Raw genomic sequence first — 19,398 nt, forward strand, 5'->3', positions numbered from 1 at the left:
TCTTCGGGGAGAGGAATCTAGATAGGAAACTACCTCTGCCCATATCCCTTCTTGGGCCTTTCCTAACAACCCTCTAACTGTTTGGAATGTGAAATTCACTTTAGCATATTTTCCCACAGTAATTTACATGGCGGACCAGATGTAACATTTTTATTAATGTAAAATTAGAAAAAACATTTGTGTACATTATATATTCATACTTGGCCCTTAACATGGGCATATAGTCCGTAAAAGTAAATTCAACAAATAAATAAATAAAATATTTACAATTTACTAGGGGTATTATAGAGACAACTTGTCACGCTTCCAAAGCATGCATTCGAGTTAAGGCGTGTTGAGTCCTCTAGACATGTGGCATCGACAAGTTTTATCGCAATGGTTGTGACCAAATTATGCCTACTACTTTCGGACTATGCCTCTAGCACATGTACTTTTTAATGTGTGATATTTATTATGTTAGTGGAATTAACATTAAATGTTCATCACAAACAAAATGCCCAAAATAAACATCCACATGCACATTCGACATCCAACATAAATGTCGCAATAATACAAGAGACAGCATATATGTGTACAATTTTTGTTCACAATATAATTATAAAATTTACAACAATTTCCGCCCACATCCTAATCTCAGTTGACATGAAAAATCCAAGCCCTTGGTTCACCCAACCAAGTCCCACAAAAAAACCAACCAAAAACACTCATCTTTGTCTCAAGCCTCTACTTGCATGGTCTAGTCATTCCTTGGTAGTTCGACTCAATTTTTTCCTTCCAAAATTGTGCTCGCATAGATCACAAACTTTGGTTGGCTCGACTCACCTTTACTGTGGTAGAGCGATATCTCACCACATTTTATTTATCTTAAGACACATGTGGCTCTACTCCATCTTGTCTTTGTTCATGCTAAGTTCATCCTCTTCCATTGGTAGTCAATTATATATATGGCACCATCATGCCTAATAGCGCAAGCGTGTGGTTCCATCTGGACAATGATTTGTTCTATCCTGTCATGTAAGAAACCCCAATTTTGAGGGTGTCTGACTTGTTCTGATTGGGTGTGCTCATATCATCTAGGTGTGTTGAGTGTGCTTGTTCCATGTCAAGTGCCTCATTTGGGAAGGCATTCTTATTGACATGTTGTGCAAACTCGGGTGCCAATACTTGGGTGCACTTTTGGGCCGAGTCCAAGAGCAACTCTCATGCCACCACTAGGGTGCTCTCACTGACATGTCATCTCGATGGGGAGGGACCGGTGCCTTAGGTGCTCAGTTGAGATGGATGGGTACATTACATTTGGCCTTTGAGTGTGTTTAGTCCAATGCGATTTTACTTAAATTTGGTCCAAATAAACTAATGGGGAATTTTTCAATAAACACAACCATACTCAAGCTACGGGAGTTTAGGCATAGAGTGTATTTAATCCAACATGATTTTTACTTAAATTTTTCCCAATAAGCTAAGAAGGATTTGCTAGGAATTTTATAGATAACAAAATTGGTAGTTGGAGGAAATGGTTGTGAAAATAATTTAGGTTTGAATTAAACAATTTAAGTTAAAGTTGTGTTTCTTAAGAGAGAAAGTGAGGTTAAGAGAGAACCAAGAATAATTTTATAGCACCTTGCACCTAACAAAAAAACATTTATTCATATTTCTAATTTATTGATATATTATTTTTATTATTTATTTCTTTAAAAAATAATGTCTACAAAATTAATAATTAATGATAGATAATAAAAAAAAAAATTATTTGTTTATATAATTTGTTATTTTTATTTTTTAAAATATAATAATTAGTCTTTTCCGCCTGCGGTTTTTAGTCTTTTAGGGAAAGGTCTTAATTTTGCCTTAGCACCCAGAAAAATCCCGATTGAAGACATCATTTGCGATGTGGAATTTGGCATTAAGAACCTTCCTGATAAGATTAAAGACACGATCAGGCAGGATTGTGCCGTTACCCTGAGGAGGGCTAAGCCTCCCCGTAGCAATATCAGCAAGGCCGAGTTTGAAGCTCTGAAGAGCTTGAACGAAAATCGTGACGTCGTGGTCTTAAAAGCTGACAAAGGTGGGGCTGCCGTTATCCTGGATAGGAAGGATTACAGAAATAAGATGCTTGACCATCTTTGTAATAGTGGGAGTTATAAGAAGCTTTCTAAAAATCCCCTCAAAAAAGTTTCCAGAGCGGTCGCTCTTGCGATAAAGTCGTGTAATTCCACGATTCCTCTTGCCCAGAAGCTTATTGAGGGAAACCCCATCACTCCTAGGATATATGGTCTTCCTAAAATCCATAAGGATGGGGTCCCCTTGAGACCCATTGTCAATACCATCGGTGGTCCGACTTACCTCCTGGCCAAGTTTCTCGCTGCAAAGTTAAGACCCTTGGTTGGGCAGACTGAGTCTTTTGTTAAAGGCTCAGCTTCTTTTATTGAGGATCTTAAGAGAATTAAACTTGAGCCCGAGGACATTCTGGTGAGTTTTGACATGGTCTCTCTTTATACTTGTATTCCTATTAATGAGGCCATGAGCGTTATTAATAAGCTAACCGACCCTGATACGGCTAAGTTAGTTGAGTTGTGCCTTACCTCTACCTTTTTCAGCTTCGAGGGAGAATTCTATGAGCAGACTTGCGGAGTTGCCATGGGCTCCCCCTTGTCCCCTGTCGTCGCCAATCTCTTCATGGAGGATTTTGAGTCTAAGGCTTTGGCCTCCTCTCGTCTCTTACCAAAGCTTTGGAAAAGATTCGTTGATGACACTGGTGTTGTCTGGTCCCATGGTCCCGTCGAGCTGGATCCTTTCTTTAGTCACCTCAATAACCAATCCGCCGCCATTAAATTCACGATGGAAAAAGAAGATAATGGTTGTCTTCCGTTCTTGGATGTTCTCATCTCTAAGAAGGTGGATGGTTCCTTTTCTCATCAGGTGTTTAGAAAGAAGACGCATACTGAGCAATACTTGCATGCTTCTTCGCATCATTTCCCCGCTCAGAAGTTAGGGGTTCTTAGCACGCTCGCCACCCGTGCTGTAAGAATTTCGGATGAGGAGAGCCTGGAAACAGAAAAGGCTCATCTCCTAGATGTCTTTGAGAAGAATGGTTACAGTAGGCACCTCGGTCGTAGAGCCTTCCTCAGGGCCAAGAAGGAGCCTTCAATCCGAAAGGTTCCTAAAGATCATATCATGGGTGTGAACCTTCCTTACATCCAGGGGACCACGGACAGGATTGCGAGAATTCTGAGGAGGTACGATGTGCCCACTAGGTTTAGACCTCTCAACACTATCCGTGGCTCCCTCAGGTCTGTGAAAGACCCGATTGACCCTAAGGACATGAAGGGCGTCTATGTCATTCCATGTTCCTGTGGGACCCCTTATATTGGTGAGACTGGTCGCTCTATCAATCAACGGATTAGTGAGCATTCGGCTGACTTGAGACATGGTAGGACCAAGTCCTCCGCCCTGGCTGAACATGCGGGGAAGACTATGCATCATGTGTGTATAGAGGAGGCTCAAGTCATTGCCAAAGTTGCGCAGTTTCACCATCGCAAGTTTAGAGAGGCCCTGGAGATTGAAAAAAGGCCGAATAATCTTAATAGGGATGATGGCTCGAAGATTAGCAGCTGTTGGGTTCCAGCCTTGTCTTCCTAGCCTCCTCATTCCCCTTGTGTTTAGTCTTAGGGTTTCCGTCTTTCCCCTCCTTTAGTTTCGTTTTTGGCAGATTAGTCCTAGTAAGTTTCAGGATATTAACCTTGTCCCGCTTATGATACTATTGGATACATTGTTATTGGATTAGATTTTTTGGTTCCATTTAAATATGCTTCCTTTACTAATGTCTTAATAAAAAACCCCTTTTAAACCTTATAGTAATATTATATTTACCTATTGACATAATTAACTTTAATAATGGAATAACAGATTATTGAGTATATATTGAGTATTTAATAAATATAAATCAGTAATTTAAATATTAAAGGAGACCTAGTTTACCAAATGACCATTAAGTTTAAAAGATAATGAGATAGTAGTATAAATAAATATATATATGATATGACAATAATATTAGTTATTCTGGTATTAATAAACATGAACATTATTTTATTCTAATAATTATAATATTTATTAAGAATTCCATTTGTTTGTTTTAATAATATTAGAATTATGAATTATTAAATATATATGATTTATTAATAAACGTATATTATTATTTTTCGAATGGCCATTATACTTAAATAATAAGTAATAAAATGGTAACATTTATTTACATTTAAATATTATTAGAATAATAACAATTATAGATTATTATACTTAAATAATAAACATGGATATTAGATTATTCATTGATTGTAATCTTAGATATAATTAACAAATTTACCTATTTAGAGGTTTGAATTACAGCTATTATATGGTTTAACTATTATATAAGTTTGAATTACAGCTATATATTAATAAACATATTATTCTTGAATGGACCATCATATTTAAATAATAAATAATAAAATGGTATATTTTACCTAAGATAACTATATTCTAAAAGTAACATTTATTTATCCTTAAGTAATATTATTAGAATAATAATAATTATAGATTATTTAACAAACTTATGACCATTATATTTAAATAATAAATATGGATATTGTATTATTAAATGATCTTATATATAATTAACATATTTACCTGTTTTAGCTATTTATAGAAATGTTAATAATTGAATTATTGGTTTGACCAAGAGCATTAGGTCAAATTAGCCGTTGGAATATAGCCGTTGGTGGTTGGTTCGAAACGCGTCGACAAAAGATTGGTTATGTGATTTTGCCGAAGATTATCTAAACAATGTTATGGATCACAGAAGTCTAAATTCCTTAATATAATAATTAATTAGATAAAATTGTTTCAATATAATTATTAATTTTTATTTTTATTTTTTAAAATGCTTATTTGAATTTTAATACTATATTATATTTTAATTTTATTTAAGAAATTATTAAGTTATTAATATATAAATGTTCCAATTTATTTTCATTTAGTTTGCACTTTTAATTTTTTTTAATTTTTTTAGAATTATTTAAAATATTGATAATTGATATAATCTTTTACTAATTGTTTTTATAAAATTTCGTTTAAAATTAAATAAAATTTAATAAATAAATAAAATAATGTAATTTTTTTTTAATCCTTATTAAAAATAATTTTATTTTACAAATTTCTCAAGGAACCCAACACACTCACAGATATGGAGTTTAGCTTTTCGAGTTTATTTAGTCAAACGGGAATTTTTACTAAAATTTGTCCAAACAGGCTGAGGAATTTCTCAACCAATACGTCCATCCTCAAACTAGGGGAGTTTAGGTCTTAGAATGTATTTAATACAACACAATTTTTACTTAAATTTTGTCTTAATAAGCTAAGGGAAATTTGCAAAGAATTATTAATTTTTACTTAAATTTAGTTTACGATTCATTGAAAAAAAAAAGAGAGTAAAAAAGCGATTAAAAGGCCATGAGTTTCGATAAAATTTCAGTTTGTTTCGAGTCTTGAATGTACACTCAACGAGACTCTTGAAAAGATGTAAATATCTAATAATTGCGAGATTGAACGGGCGTAACAGACTGATTTCCTCAAAATTTCACACCGGGAAACATTCATTGTGAAAATTCGAAAGTGGCACCAGAATTGCAGAAACGGTCCAATTTGACAGGTGCTTGCGCACGAACTTCACCCCTCCTGTAACGCATGTCCGTGATTATCTACACTCCTCTGCATCTTTGTTTTCTTTGTAAATTCCACAGTCGTTAAGAGGATTTCGAACACAGACCGACATTCCAGGAGCATACCACTACCACCACACCACACCACGGCGCACAGGGCATTACAGCACGTAGCATCATTAATTCTTCACGTTGCCCGCTGAATGTCGAGTCCGTTTTCCGATCTTGCATCTTTCCTCCGTTTCCTTCTGAACGCACTCATCTTTAATTAAATAAATACACCTGTTCATATTTCTGGTCACTCGCGCAGAGAACTCATAGCTCGGTGATGCTGTTATTCATTCTGTCTGTCTGAGAATTTCAACTCTGAAGTACAGTAGAATTGATTGCACTTATGATGTTTCTGCGTATCTTTATGTTGAGGTCATTCATTTACAGATTACTGGTGATTTAAATAGCAACTACTGTTCTTATACAGTAATTTCACTGAGCTTTTATCTTTCATTTATTTACAATATACTTCTGCTTTGTCTTTTTCTTTTTTTCTGTTCACTGTACCGCATTACATTGAGTTGTTCAATTCCTGTCCGCCTCTTTTCTGAGGAAATATGGAGCAAAAAGAAATGGCCGATTCTGGTCACCCGGCCAAGAGAATAAAGAAATTGCAGGAATGCATGAGGGAAAAGACAAAGCAGAAGAGGAAGGCGCTGGTATGGTCAAAGAAAGATAATGTGAGCATCATGGAAGCCTGTTTGGACTCTATTAAGGAGGGCTTACCTTTCCCTGCCAATGTTGAACGGATTCTGGAAATTGTTAAAGATTCAATTGAGCATCCTCATGTATCTCACCAGCAAATGTATGAAAAACTTAGGAGCTTCAAGAGGTCTTACGCAGCAACAATGCAGAAAATTGAGCAGACTGATTTTCGATTTAAAGATGCATACAAGGAGAGAATGTTCGCGCTTTCCAAAAGTGTATGGGGTGAGCTGGAGGTCAATAAGCAACAGCATGCTCCGGCCAGAAACGGAATGGAGGCTGCGCAGGAGAAGGATGCTCCGGCCAGAAACAAATTCAAGGCTGAGCAACAAGAGAATGATCCGGCCGGAAACAAGTTGAAAGCTGAGCAAGAGCAGCCTGCTGTCACCGGAAAACAATTGGAGGCCGAGCAGGAGCAGCATTCTCCTGCGTAAAAAGAATTGGACGCTGAGCAGGAGCAGCCCTTAATGCAACAGGCCCAGCCTAGGGCTTTGAAAGCTCAAAGGAGTTGCCCTTCATGAAATGTAATTGAAGTTTATTTTTCATTGCCTTGATGAAATAAAATATCTAAATTATTGAATCTATAGTAAGTTTATATTTGCATTTTGATGGGTGCATGGTTTGAATTTTATTTATTTATTTAATCTAATTTAATTTCAAGTTTATATTTTCATTTTGACGGGGCATAGTTTGAATTTTATTTATTTAGTTATTTTAATTTAATTTCAGCTCAGTTGTATTTACCAAAAAAAATTATATGATGATTTTAGCGAAAAGTTCAAATAATGATTATATATTTACTTTAATAAATAATTGTTATAGTAAATTTATATTTGCATTTTGATGGGCGCATAGTTTTGAATTTTTTATTTATTTATTTATTTATTTTAATTTCATTTCAGTTGTATTTACGAAAAACAATTATATCATGATTTTAGCTAAAAGTTTAAATAATGATTATATATTTATTTTAATAAATAATTATTATTTATTTTTCAATCCATTAAAAATTAATAGTTATATATAGTACTAATTTTTTATTTATTTATATGTAATATTAGTTTTTTATTATTGTATTTGTTTTTAACTATAGTATTATACATTTAGTTTTAGTTTTGTTTTGACTTGTGTATTAGTTTGTCTTTAACAAAAAATTCATGCTAATTATTCCTAGTTTAATATTAAAAATTTAATTTTTATTATTATTTTAATTTATTTATTTGTAAAGTGATTGGTTGAAGTCTTATGGATTTTTTTTGTAACTTCTATTTCTAATAGTTATCAACTTTTTGTTTTTAGATTTATTTCTTTTTTATTTAATTTTTTTATTTTTTTATTTTTTATTTTTTTTATTTTCTTATCATTTCCATTTTCATAAATTATAGTTTTTATCTATTTTTAAATTTTAAATATATATATATATATTAAAAACATATTTTAATAAATTATATATATATTATTAAAAAATAAAAACAAACACATATATATAAGTGTATATATGTTAACATAAACAATATTAATTAATCATATTTTTTAATTTTTGGTAATGAAATAAATATTTTTATTATTTTTTAATTTAGTTAAACTATACTTAAGCTAAGGAACAAATATTAACTACTATATAATTCTATAAAAATAATAAACTTATATCATTTAACATTATTATTATTTTAAGTGTATAATTTTATTATTATTTTTTTAATAGGCTTATATCATTTAATATTATTATTATTTTAAGTGTATAATTTTATTATTATTATTTAAATTTTTTTTAGAACTTATATTAGAGGTATCCATATCCCGTGCTCCATCGTTTGGGCTGTTTACACATCTCCCTTAGTGATCATGATCCCCTGCCCCTTCGTTTCAGTTATGTTTACACATCTATCTCAGTGATCATGAGAAGGTTGGCTAGAAGTTTTTGGGATTTTTTTTTTTTTTTTACAATGTTTTGTTTGAAATGTTTTTTTTAAATGAATTAATGTATTTAAGTTAAGTAGTTTTTATTTAATAATAATGAATAATTGTTTTTATATTTTTAATGGTAATTATGTGATTATAAATATAGTAGATTAGTGGGGAAATGTGAGATTTTTTATAAAATATTTTAATACGATTTTGTTTTATTTTTTTTATTTAATTTTAATAATCTTAATATATAAGAAATTGTTTATATAAAATTATAATTTTGTTTTATATTATTTTTATTAAAATTAATAATCTTTATCAATTAATATAAATGATTTTATTCTTAATACATTCTTTTAGTAGTAATATTTATTTTTCTTTTTATGGAAACAAATGAGCTTTTTTTTTAACTTTAGGCTTAGATTGTGGGTACTAGTACTATACCAATTTAGAAGTATATTTATTTAAAAATTCATAAGGTTATACAAGAGTTCACTAAAACTTGAAGCCAATATAACAATATTTATAAACATGGAACCATAATATTTATCCAAGCATTATAGTTTATTATGTCATTAATAGAGATTTCTAACTCTGGAGAGAAGATGACAATTATTTAGACTAACCATAATTCCAATTGAAAATATATCTATTTATTAATATAAATGTATTTTTAAAATAATATATCATTTATAATAGATTTCATTTATTGATTAATACAATAAATACTTAATAATGGAAATATAATTGGTTTATAATAGATTTCATTTATTGATTAATACTTAATAATGAAAATATAATTTGTTTATAATATTTTTTAAAAATATTGAATTAATGAATTTAATTGAATCAGTACTTCATGAACTATTTGTTTGGGTGTTTTTATTTGGCTTATTATATGATTATAGCTCTAATACCATGGTAGGTAAAAGTTGTAGATGGTTTATGGAAAACTTTATGATTTTATTTATATTATTTTCATTTAAAATTAATAATTTATGTTTATGGTTTAAAAATAATAATAATAAATAAATAAATAAATTATTTTTTTTATTTAAAATTAATAATTTTTATTTATTAATTTTAATGGTTGGGTGAATTTATAGAGCTTATTTATATTTTATGGCAAGTATGTGAGGTGGAAGGCGAAAAAAAATAGTTTACCCTAGCGTTTTTAAATGTTCAATCGACCTATTTCAGGGTTTAAATATTGTTTGATTGAGCTATAAAACAAACCCTCAATCAACCGTTTATGTAACCCAGGGTTACTTAAGCACTTGATCAAGCTCTTTTCAAAATTCCCGCCAAAATAAATGGGTGTGGATTTAAAAAAAAAGTGCTCAATCGAGCTTATATGCTTGGTCAAGTAAATGGCTCAATCAAGCTTTTAAAACTACTTGTCGTGATCTGTGCAGTAATTTTTGACACAAACCACGTCGAAAATTGCTCGATCGAAGGAATAGTGCTCATCTAAGGAGCGCAAAGCTCGATCTAGAAGTTGGAAATTTCCACCCTCCTAACAACGCACAGACCGTAGGGATTGCTACAAGATGTCTGATGGTTACGTTAGGTTTTTTCCCCTTGAAGGCTTCTTCATGTTTCTCCTAAAATAAATGTTACATTGATATTTTTTCACTTTGAAATTTAAAATGAATATATAAATCTTTTAGTTATTTATTGATAAATAAATTGATTTTAAATGAAAACCACCACATAAAACCACCATAGTTAGTTTAATGCAACTCCTTATATTTTCTAAAATATATTCTTATACTAATGAAGTCATGCTAATGGTTCATGGCTTGGAACAAAATCCTAAACTTGATAGTTTAAACAATATTTCCCATGTGTTGGAAGGGCTTGAAAACATTTACAAATATGCTTTTTGAGGCTGCTATTCTATTGAAAGTGTAATTGGGCCTTCCAAAACCTTAATAACACATTCCTATGAATCTCTTGATATGTGGGAAAGTAATAATACATTCCTATGAATTTAGTAATATTATGCTCAAATTGTTTTTAACTCTATTGCAAAATTCTTGATAAACGCTTTCAACATTTATATGACCTACAATCATTGTTCTTAGACTTGATATCTAGTTGTACCGGTCCTTGCTCGTTCTCTTAGAAACTATCAATACCTAGTAGGTTGTGGTCCATGATAATGTTATTGATCTAATATCCCCCAAAAAGAAAAAGAAGGTATATAGGTAGCGAGAGAGAAGGTAGAGGACTGGGGCACAGACGCCTTCAAGCGCCCGGTACCTACCTACTAAGTTCGGGCTCGGGACCATCAAATTGACCGAGTAATGGTTTTTTCATCAAAGCGTCCCACAAGATCTTGTATTTTGGTGTCTGACCTCTCCGGAAATTTGAGTTGGGAAAGATATGAGCTTACTTTCAGGTTATACCCTGCCCATACCCTGCCCTTTGTCCAGAGGTCGGGGTTGGGTCGGGTTTCTGGGATGTGGTTTTCAATCAGTTCAAGGAAGAATCTAGAATGACCAAATTATATATCTTTTAAAAAAATATAATTTGGTCATTCTAGAGTCTTTGAAGTTTTCAAATTGTGACCAGCCCATATCCTGACTTTTCAAGTTATGCCCTGCCCATAACCTTCCTGTTGCTTGGGCGATCTTCAATACCCTAAAGGATGTGGTTTTGTTACTATATCTTTTAAGCTTAAGCTAATTATTTTTGTATATGAATTGGTCATTACCTTAATTGACTAACATCAAACCTTACACAAATCATAGGTGACTATCTAGCAACTTATCTACAATTTGATATGCATAGATTGATTGTTGTAAGGTTTGAATTGGTTAGTGAAAACCTTAAGCTAGACTTTGAACAATATATTTTGACATTTTAATGGTTGGAACCAAAAGGTGAAATACTTGAGTTAAACTTCTAGCATGTGCACCTTGAACTAGTTGTCAAGCAATCTAAGCTTGCTACCTAAACTCTAGATTCTAGGAAATTTGGGATAATTACTACACTTTATGCAAAATTGGAGTTGAACTTTAACACTTGGTAACACCATTGTGGTTCTTCCAAATAAATTAGAACATTTCAATTCACAATAGCAACCAAAAACATTAAAACCAATAAACCATGGTAAACTTTTCTTGAGGAAAATAGTTTTCCAATTGATGGAAGCTAGTAGGTATCATTGGCATAAGGAACCTACCTTGGGCCCATGCACACTCATTAAAATCAATAACCCTGGGTAACATATATCCTAGGAGAGTATCTTTCCATATAATAAAAGTTGGGAGGTACTACTAGTTAACTAATATATATTCAGAAGTCTAATAATATTGAATAGTCTTTTTTTATTGGTTTGACCGAGGGGATTGAACAATGAATATCATTGTTTACATAGGACTTCATAAAACTGTGATCATCAATTAAGTTGTTCCTTGTAGCAAAGAAACAAAACACTAAAAGAAGGAATGGGTGGATCTGAGGTTGAATCGTCCTTTATAGGATTATGAGGTATATAAGATGATCATAGTTCAAACCCTAGTGTTAATGCAACCCATATATCTCATAAATGAAGAGAAAAACACATTTTGTTGTGATGGTTACACTAAGAAATGCAACAATCCAAGTAGCTTTTAAAAAAATATAAAAAGCATACATATACACTAGAAGCCTAGTTAGTGTTGTAATTGTTAGGCAATGCAACATCTAACTAGCCTTTCATGTGAGTGAGGTATTAGAAATTGCCTCAATCCTCAACTTGGGTAACTCTATGCTATTTAGTGAAGTCAAAGAGAATTCCTACAAGAACTAGATAATATTTTTAGCAACATAGACAAACTTATTAAGGAATTTAGACTTCTGTGATCCATAACATTGTTTAGTAATCTTCGGCAAAATCACATAATCAATCTTTTGTCGACGCGTTTCGAACCAACCAGTGTGGTTCATCGTCAGGACAAGTTTGTCTATCTCATAGACAAACTTGATGATTATCAAGGAGAAAGTGCCAACCAATGTGGTTCAAAGTGCAAGCACTTGTATGTGCAAGTCCACTTCATTTGCTAGGTAGAGTACAAATTGTATTTCTTCAAGTGAGCAAGATATCTAGAGAAATCATGTAAGTTATCAACCATACAAGGGCGTGGACCTCCTTCTAGCACCAAAATGTTGACATGACCTTTTGAGCATTATCAATCACACATACTTACCTAGGGAATGAACATAATTAACGCTCCAACCATTGAACTAGCCAAGCTACCATATGTAAAATAAGATGTTTTATTATGCTCTATAATCTATCTAATATAATCTAAACTAAGCAGGATAACCAATCCAATCACCTAGATGACTACTTCCTTATTTTCTTTGTATATTTCCAACACTTTAGTTCGCAATCATGCCTTTCATTTGAATTTGATTAAAAGATTATTTTACAAATAACTCTTCTCTTGCATTCGACAACACACTTTACATATTTTTATTTTTATTTTTTATTTAGAATTATGTCTTACGCTTAAATGAAGTTTCATTCACTTCCATCCTCCATTTATTATCCTTCAATCCTGCTTGCAAATCATCTTTCTTCATTCAACTCTATTAACACACAAGATAGTTGGTAACATAAGATAATAGTAAAAAATAATATGGTAAACTATACGTACTCATGAGATAAAGGATAGTACACTATCTTAGCAACAACTCGCTATATAACTTTAAAAAAAAATCATCATCATTAATTAATGAGAGAATAATATATGACTTTCTAACCTAAAACGAGTGAGAAAGGAATGCAATATGTGTCAACAAAAACATGGTTAAATTGATGAAAATGGAATTGATAAAATAGGAACAATGTGAGATTCCTTTCCCTTCCCAAAATTGCATAATGACACATTTTTCCACTTTCATTCACTCATGATGGAAGATATACTACTTAATTTATCAATTAAATTTTCCTATCAATTATTGTTGTGGTTGTTTTTTTTTAATAATTTTTGTTAACAAGTTAATAATCAAAGTAGCCACATGGAAAATTAAGAATAGAATAATTTGATACAGGGATAAATAAGAAAAGGGTTTCGATCATATTTCTTTTATTTCTTGGCACTGCAAACAACTTTAAAGATTTAAAATATTTACCTTTCAATAAAAACTAAATAAACTTTAATTAATGTGTCATTTACAAATTCACAACAGATTATACCTATTTACTAGTTTATGTAAATGAGAATAAATTAAACAATTCCATATTTAGATAATGCTTTATATAATTAGGTGTTAAGAGTCCACTTTAGACAACTATAAGGAATAATGGTGTTAAGCATAAAAATATGTTCCCAATACTAAGTATTTGCAAGCAAAGGAATGGAAAACACTCCACAAACTATTTTAAAATAAAAAGTTGCTTAAAATATATTAACAATAAAATGCATTTTGTGTTTATTTGACATCTCCTCGCTCCTCCACTTATGATTTTTCTCTTAAATGGATATTTTGGTTTTAATAGGGTCAAGGACTCTTCCTCGAGGTAAAAACCATCCTCTTCAATCTTACTTCATTGCTATTATAACTCCCTATATTGTTGTGTTTTATTTTCTATATATTTTTTCATTCACTATGAGATCCAACCAAAATTCTAAAGGAAAAATGCATCTCTACCATCTTGCTTTGATGTTATAGCTTCTCTACTACTGTGATTTTGCTTCCCTATTGTTGTGATTTATCCTTTCCTGCATTTCTTCACTCATGATAGGTCTCCACAAAATGGTCAAGGAAATAATACATCATTTACCATCTTTATTGGTTATTGCAACTCCGTTAATATTATGAATTTCATCCAACTCCACACGAATCACGATAATATTATTATGAAATCGTTCAAGTATGGACCTGCTCCACACGATAATCTGAGCAAGTTTACACATCGTCATGATGAACTTGGCGGGGTCGGTGTTAATGTCCTTGAAGAAACTTGGTAACCTTCTCCATTTTGGGCCTTTCCAAGAGTTGGCTAAGCTATCAAGATGCAGTGAATGGGAGGGGGCAACTACCGAGTTGGGAGCGCTTATTGTTTGACTTGGTGCAAGAGGAAATATGGTGGAATAGTAGAGATGGGACTTCATCCAAGGGTGAGGATGAAGAAAACTTTGCATTGGATGGAAAGGAAAATAAGGGAAAAGGGAAGAAATTCCAATCCAAACCAGAATCCAGTCAAGGGGGAAAGAAGAAATATCTATCAAAAATTAAATGATTCCATTGTCATGAATTCGGGCACTATGCCATGAAATGCTCGCATAAGAAGGAAAGAAAGAAGACCTCAGGAGGAGTTGCAGGTGAAGCTTTGGCTTCATAATTCGAGCTTGACTTTTCCCTCATTGCATGCATGGCTAGCACAGTGATGGGGAGTGTGTGGGGGACAATGGACGGTATAATGTGACCAATATTAGTACAGTAACCTTTCAAAGGGAGTCAGGCTCCCCCCTCCGGCTCAAGGATATCATGTTCATTCTGGACCTGAAGAAAACTATCATTTTTGTTGCAGTTTTGGAAGATCGTGGTTATGTTGTGATCTTCAGCAAAGGAAAGGCGTTCCTGAGACACGTAACCACGAGACAGGTGAAGCAAATTGAGGTTCATGTGAATAACCTGTACAAGCTAGATGCGGAAGATTGTGTTGCATTGAACACAAAGGCAAAGAAGGTGCAGAGCCGCGAGGTCTGTGAAATTTGGCATATAATACTTGACCATTTGCATCATGACGCTTTGAATATCATGACGCAGATAATCACAGGCCTCCCCAACGGAGGACTTGAGAAGTAGGATGTATGCAAAGGATGTACTTTGGGGAAGTACACAAAATCCACATTCCATGATCGAGACAACAAAGAACATGCAGTCTTTGAAAGGATCCACTCTGATGTATGTGGATCTTTCTCGACATCCTCCACTACCGGCACAAATATTTTTTTATTTTTATTGATGAATTCTCATGGAAGTGTTGGATCTTCTTCATGAGGAAGAAGGATGAGAAATTTTCCAAGTTCATAAAGTTCAAGGCACTGGTTGAGAAGAAACGGGCAAGAAGGTGAAGGCTATCAGGAGTGATAATGGAGGTGAGTACGTGTCGAATGAATTTAAATTTATGTGCAAAAGAGTACATTCGATGAGAGTTGACAACACCCCACAACCCATAGTAGAATAAGGTGGATGAAAGGAATAAATGTAGCATTGTGGGAGTAGCGAGGGCGATGTTGCATGACCAAGGCCTTCCTCGACATTTTTGGGTCGAGGCATGCAACACAATAGTCTATTTACATAAATGGAGTCCTCATCAGATTCTTGGCATGATTACACCAGAAGAGGATTTCTCGGGGAGAAAGTTGAATGTGTCGCACTTTAGGATTTTTGGAGCCTCTATTTACTGCCATGTCTCCAAAGAATCAAGGAAGAAGCTAGAGTTTCCAACAGAATTGGGGGTATTTATGGGTTACACAGAAACTCCCCACAACTACCATGTATACTTGTCATCCCTCATATTGATAGGTGTGCAAAGGGATGTAAAATTTGATGAAAATAAATCCATGTGGTGCTCTCTTAAGAAGGAGTTTCAGATCCCACCAGAAGAGAGCTTTTAGCTCTAAAGGATGAACCTCAAGAAGTTGTGGAGAACCCACAAATTGAGGAGCAGAGAGTGGAGACAGCCGCTCAAGCATAACCATCCAGAGAAGGCAGGAAAATGACCAGGGAAGCTGAGAGACTTGTGAAGGATGTGAGGGATATTGTGGGTGCTCCTTCAAATCAGCGCAGGTAGAGAAGGTAACCAGATTAGTACACTGGATACATGGCTCTAATGACTAAGCTTCTAGAGACCGAGCCATCCTCTTTCGAGGAAGCAGTAGAGAAACCTGTATGGGTTGATGCAATGGTGGAGGAATATGAATCCATTGTAAAGAACAATGTTTGGGAAGTAGTCTCGAGACCATCAAATAAATCAGTTGTGGGTTCTAGATGGATATTCAAGGTAAAGCATGCAATAGACGGAAGCATAGAAAAGTACAAGGCCAGATTTGTGTCTAATGGGTACTCTCAAGTTGAGGGGATTGACTATGAGGAGACTTTTTCTCCTATAGCAAGCTACACATCCATGAGATCAATTATTTCTCTGGTTGCACAGATGGGGTCGAAGATCCACCAGATGGATGTGAAAAAATTCCTCAATGGATTTATTAAGGAGGAGGTGTATATCTAGCAACCAGAAGGCTTCGAGACTTTTGATCGGAAGTCTCATGTGTGCAAGCAAGAAAGCATTGTACTGTCTCAAGCAATCACCCCGTGCTTGGTACACCAGGATCGATAGTTATCTCACTGGTTTGGGCTTCACCAAAGGTGAAGCGGATGAAAACCTCTATCATATTTTGGTAGAAGGTAAATTGTTTATTATTATCTTATATGTTGATGACTTGATTTTAACTGGTGATGAACAACTGATTAGATCTTGCAAGGAGGACCTTGCAAGAGAGTTTGAAATGAAGGACATGGGTCTCATGCACTACTTCCTCGGATTGGAAGTATGGCAAGGTGATGGGGAACTGTTTGTCTCTCAGGGCAAGTATGCCAACGAGATACTTCAGAGGTTCTACATGGACAGTTGCAAACCCATGGAGACACCTCTAGCGACCAACTAGAGGAAAGAGGATGCCACTTCAGGTGAGGAAGTGGATGCTATTGTTTACTGACAGTTGGTGGGTTCACTAATGTATCTTGTGAACACACGACCAGATATGTGCTATGCATTCAACCAGCTGAGCCAAGCTATGTTTAGGCCAACCAAATTATTTTGGAGGGTAGCTAAGCATGTTCTACGATACCTCAGAGGCACTACCCAGTTTGGACTTTGGTACAAACAGACAGAGGGAGTGAATTTGTGTGGCTTCACAGATGTATATTGGATAAGGAGACCATCAGAATGAACGAGTACATCAAGTGGAATTTTCAGTGTTGGGTCTACAACAGTTTCTTAGAACAGCAGGAAGCAAATATCTATGGCACTCAGCTCGACAGAAGCAGAATACATGGCTTCCAGTCAAGCAACATGTGAGGCAATCTATATGATAAAGATACTTGTTGGATTGTTTGGTCATATGATGGATCCAACTGTGATCTACAATGCTAATAAGTGTTGTATCAAGCTCTCTTAAAATCATGATTTTCATGATTGATCCAATCATATAGATATCTGATATCACCATTTGTGAGATTGTGTTCAGAGACAGATAATGTTAATGTAATACATTCTGACAAATGAACAAGATGCTAATATTTTGATAAAGGCCTTGTCAATAGGGAAGTTCGAGTTCCACAGGTACAGGATAGGGGTGGTTGATATTCCCTTTCTCGCTGAGAGGGAGTCTTGAAAACTGCAACAAGAAATTCTCAATTTGATTTTTCCTTGATTAAATTGAGAAAATTCGAATTTTCACATCAACAGACAACTTGGATGATGTTAAATTGTGGACATGGCTTGTGTCACCCTGTTTACTCAGTAAATTTGAGTTGGAGGAGTTAGAGTTCAATTCTGCATGTGTGATTGTTAATTTGTAGCATCTCAAGTTATTTTCATTTAAACTAGTTCCAACTTTTGGAGGAAGTAGTGAAAGGTCAGTTAAGCAGTGGGACTTCATTAAAACTCAGTGAACATCCAATTAACTGATCAATTAGCCCAAAATAGCTAGTGCATGCAGAGAATTCAAGTTACCCAGTTGAGGTGGAGATTCTAAGGCAGTGTAACATCAGTTGTAGACTAGTCTTGAGTGTACAGGTGTTGCATGCAGTCAGATGATCAGCCTAAAGGAATTGCACAATTAAATTGAGGGAATTTCCTAAATAATAGGGGCTAATTCCTCAAGGAAAAATGCAAGGAAATAGGAGCTCAAGCTGAGGCAAAATTTGACTAAGTCTAGGTCAGAGGCCTTCAGTGAGCAGAGAGATAGGTTGTGCACTTGCAGGGTGAGCTCAGTTGAGAAAAGAAATTGTAATACATCTCTATTTCATTTGATTAATGCAAGAGGCATTGGGGTTTTTAGTAGATTTCTTTCCCCAAATAAAAATACTTGTTGCATGTGTGTTATTTCTTCTTGCATGTTTGATTTTATTTTTTTCTAAATTGTGAATTAATGTTTGCATAGCAGTAGTGTAGATATGTGTCTTGTGATTTAGATTAAAACTTCATGAGAAACTGCAAATATACAACCTAATTTCTACACATATTTCCATCATTTCATGTACCCACTTTTTTCACATTAATCAAGTCGAAATCCATCTGCACCAATGCAAAACTCACAAAAGTATGTGAATTGTCTTGTCTCGATGGAAAATATTTCCCCCATGTCTTTACTCGACACTGATTGTAATTCCCTTGTGACTTCTATAGTATTACAATACTAAGGAATGGATCTATTCACATCATCGAGTTCAACATTCCAAAAGAACCGTGCACAAACCTAATTTGTTCATAACCTTCATGTCTTAAATGGGATCTGCACCTGTTGACCACCTCTATTAATGATTTGAGTCGATATGCATCATGGCTCATTTGGTACCTCCTAAGTTCTTGTTTCACAGAATCACCTGCACCATTATGCTCACCCTTTCCATGTCCCATTTAAAAAAAACTCCAAGTATGTTGAATCTTTGTCTCCTTGTGTAGCTAACTCAACCAATAAAAATTGTGTGTTAACTTGAACTACCCTGTACAACCATATAACCAAATCCAATGCTTTCTAAATGGTATCTCATTCTTTTTTAATGTTTCATAATCAAGTCAAAGCAATGTTGCACAAACGATGTGTCATGCTCACAATCATCATTGATGGAAAACGGTACTCCTTAATCACATCACATGAATCGTTAGTGTTATCCCTACCATTAACATTCAATTGTGCATGTATGTATAGAACATGTACGAATATGGACACTTGGTCCAAATGATAGTACTCAATAATGTTTTCATTAAATAGCATAGCCTCAAGCTTAGAAAAAATGTTTTAGTGTT

This window comes from Pinus tabuliformis, chromosome 8 (genome assembly GCF_031772625.1).
Source record: "Pinus tabuliformis cultivar Carrire ecotype Pingquan chromosome 8, CPIR1, whole genome shotgun sequence".
Lineage (NCBI taxonomy): Eukaryota > Viridiplantae > Streptophyta > Pinopsida > Pinales > Pinaceae > Pinus > Pinus tabuliformis.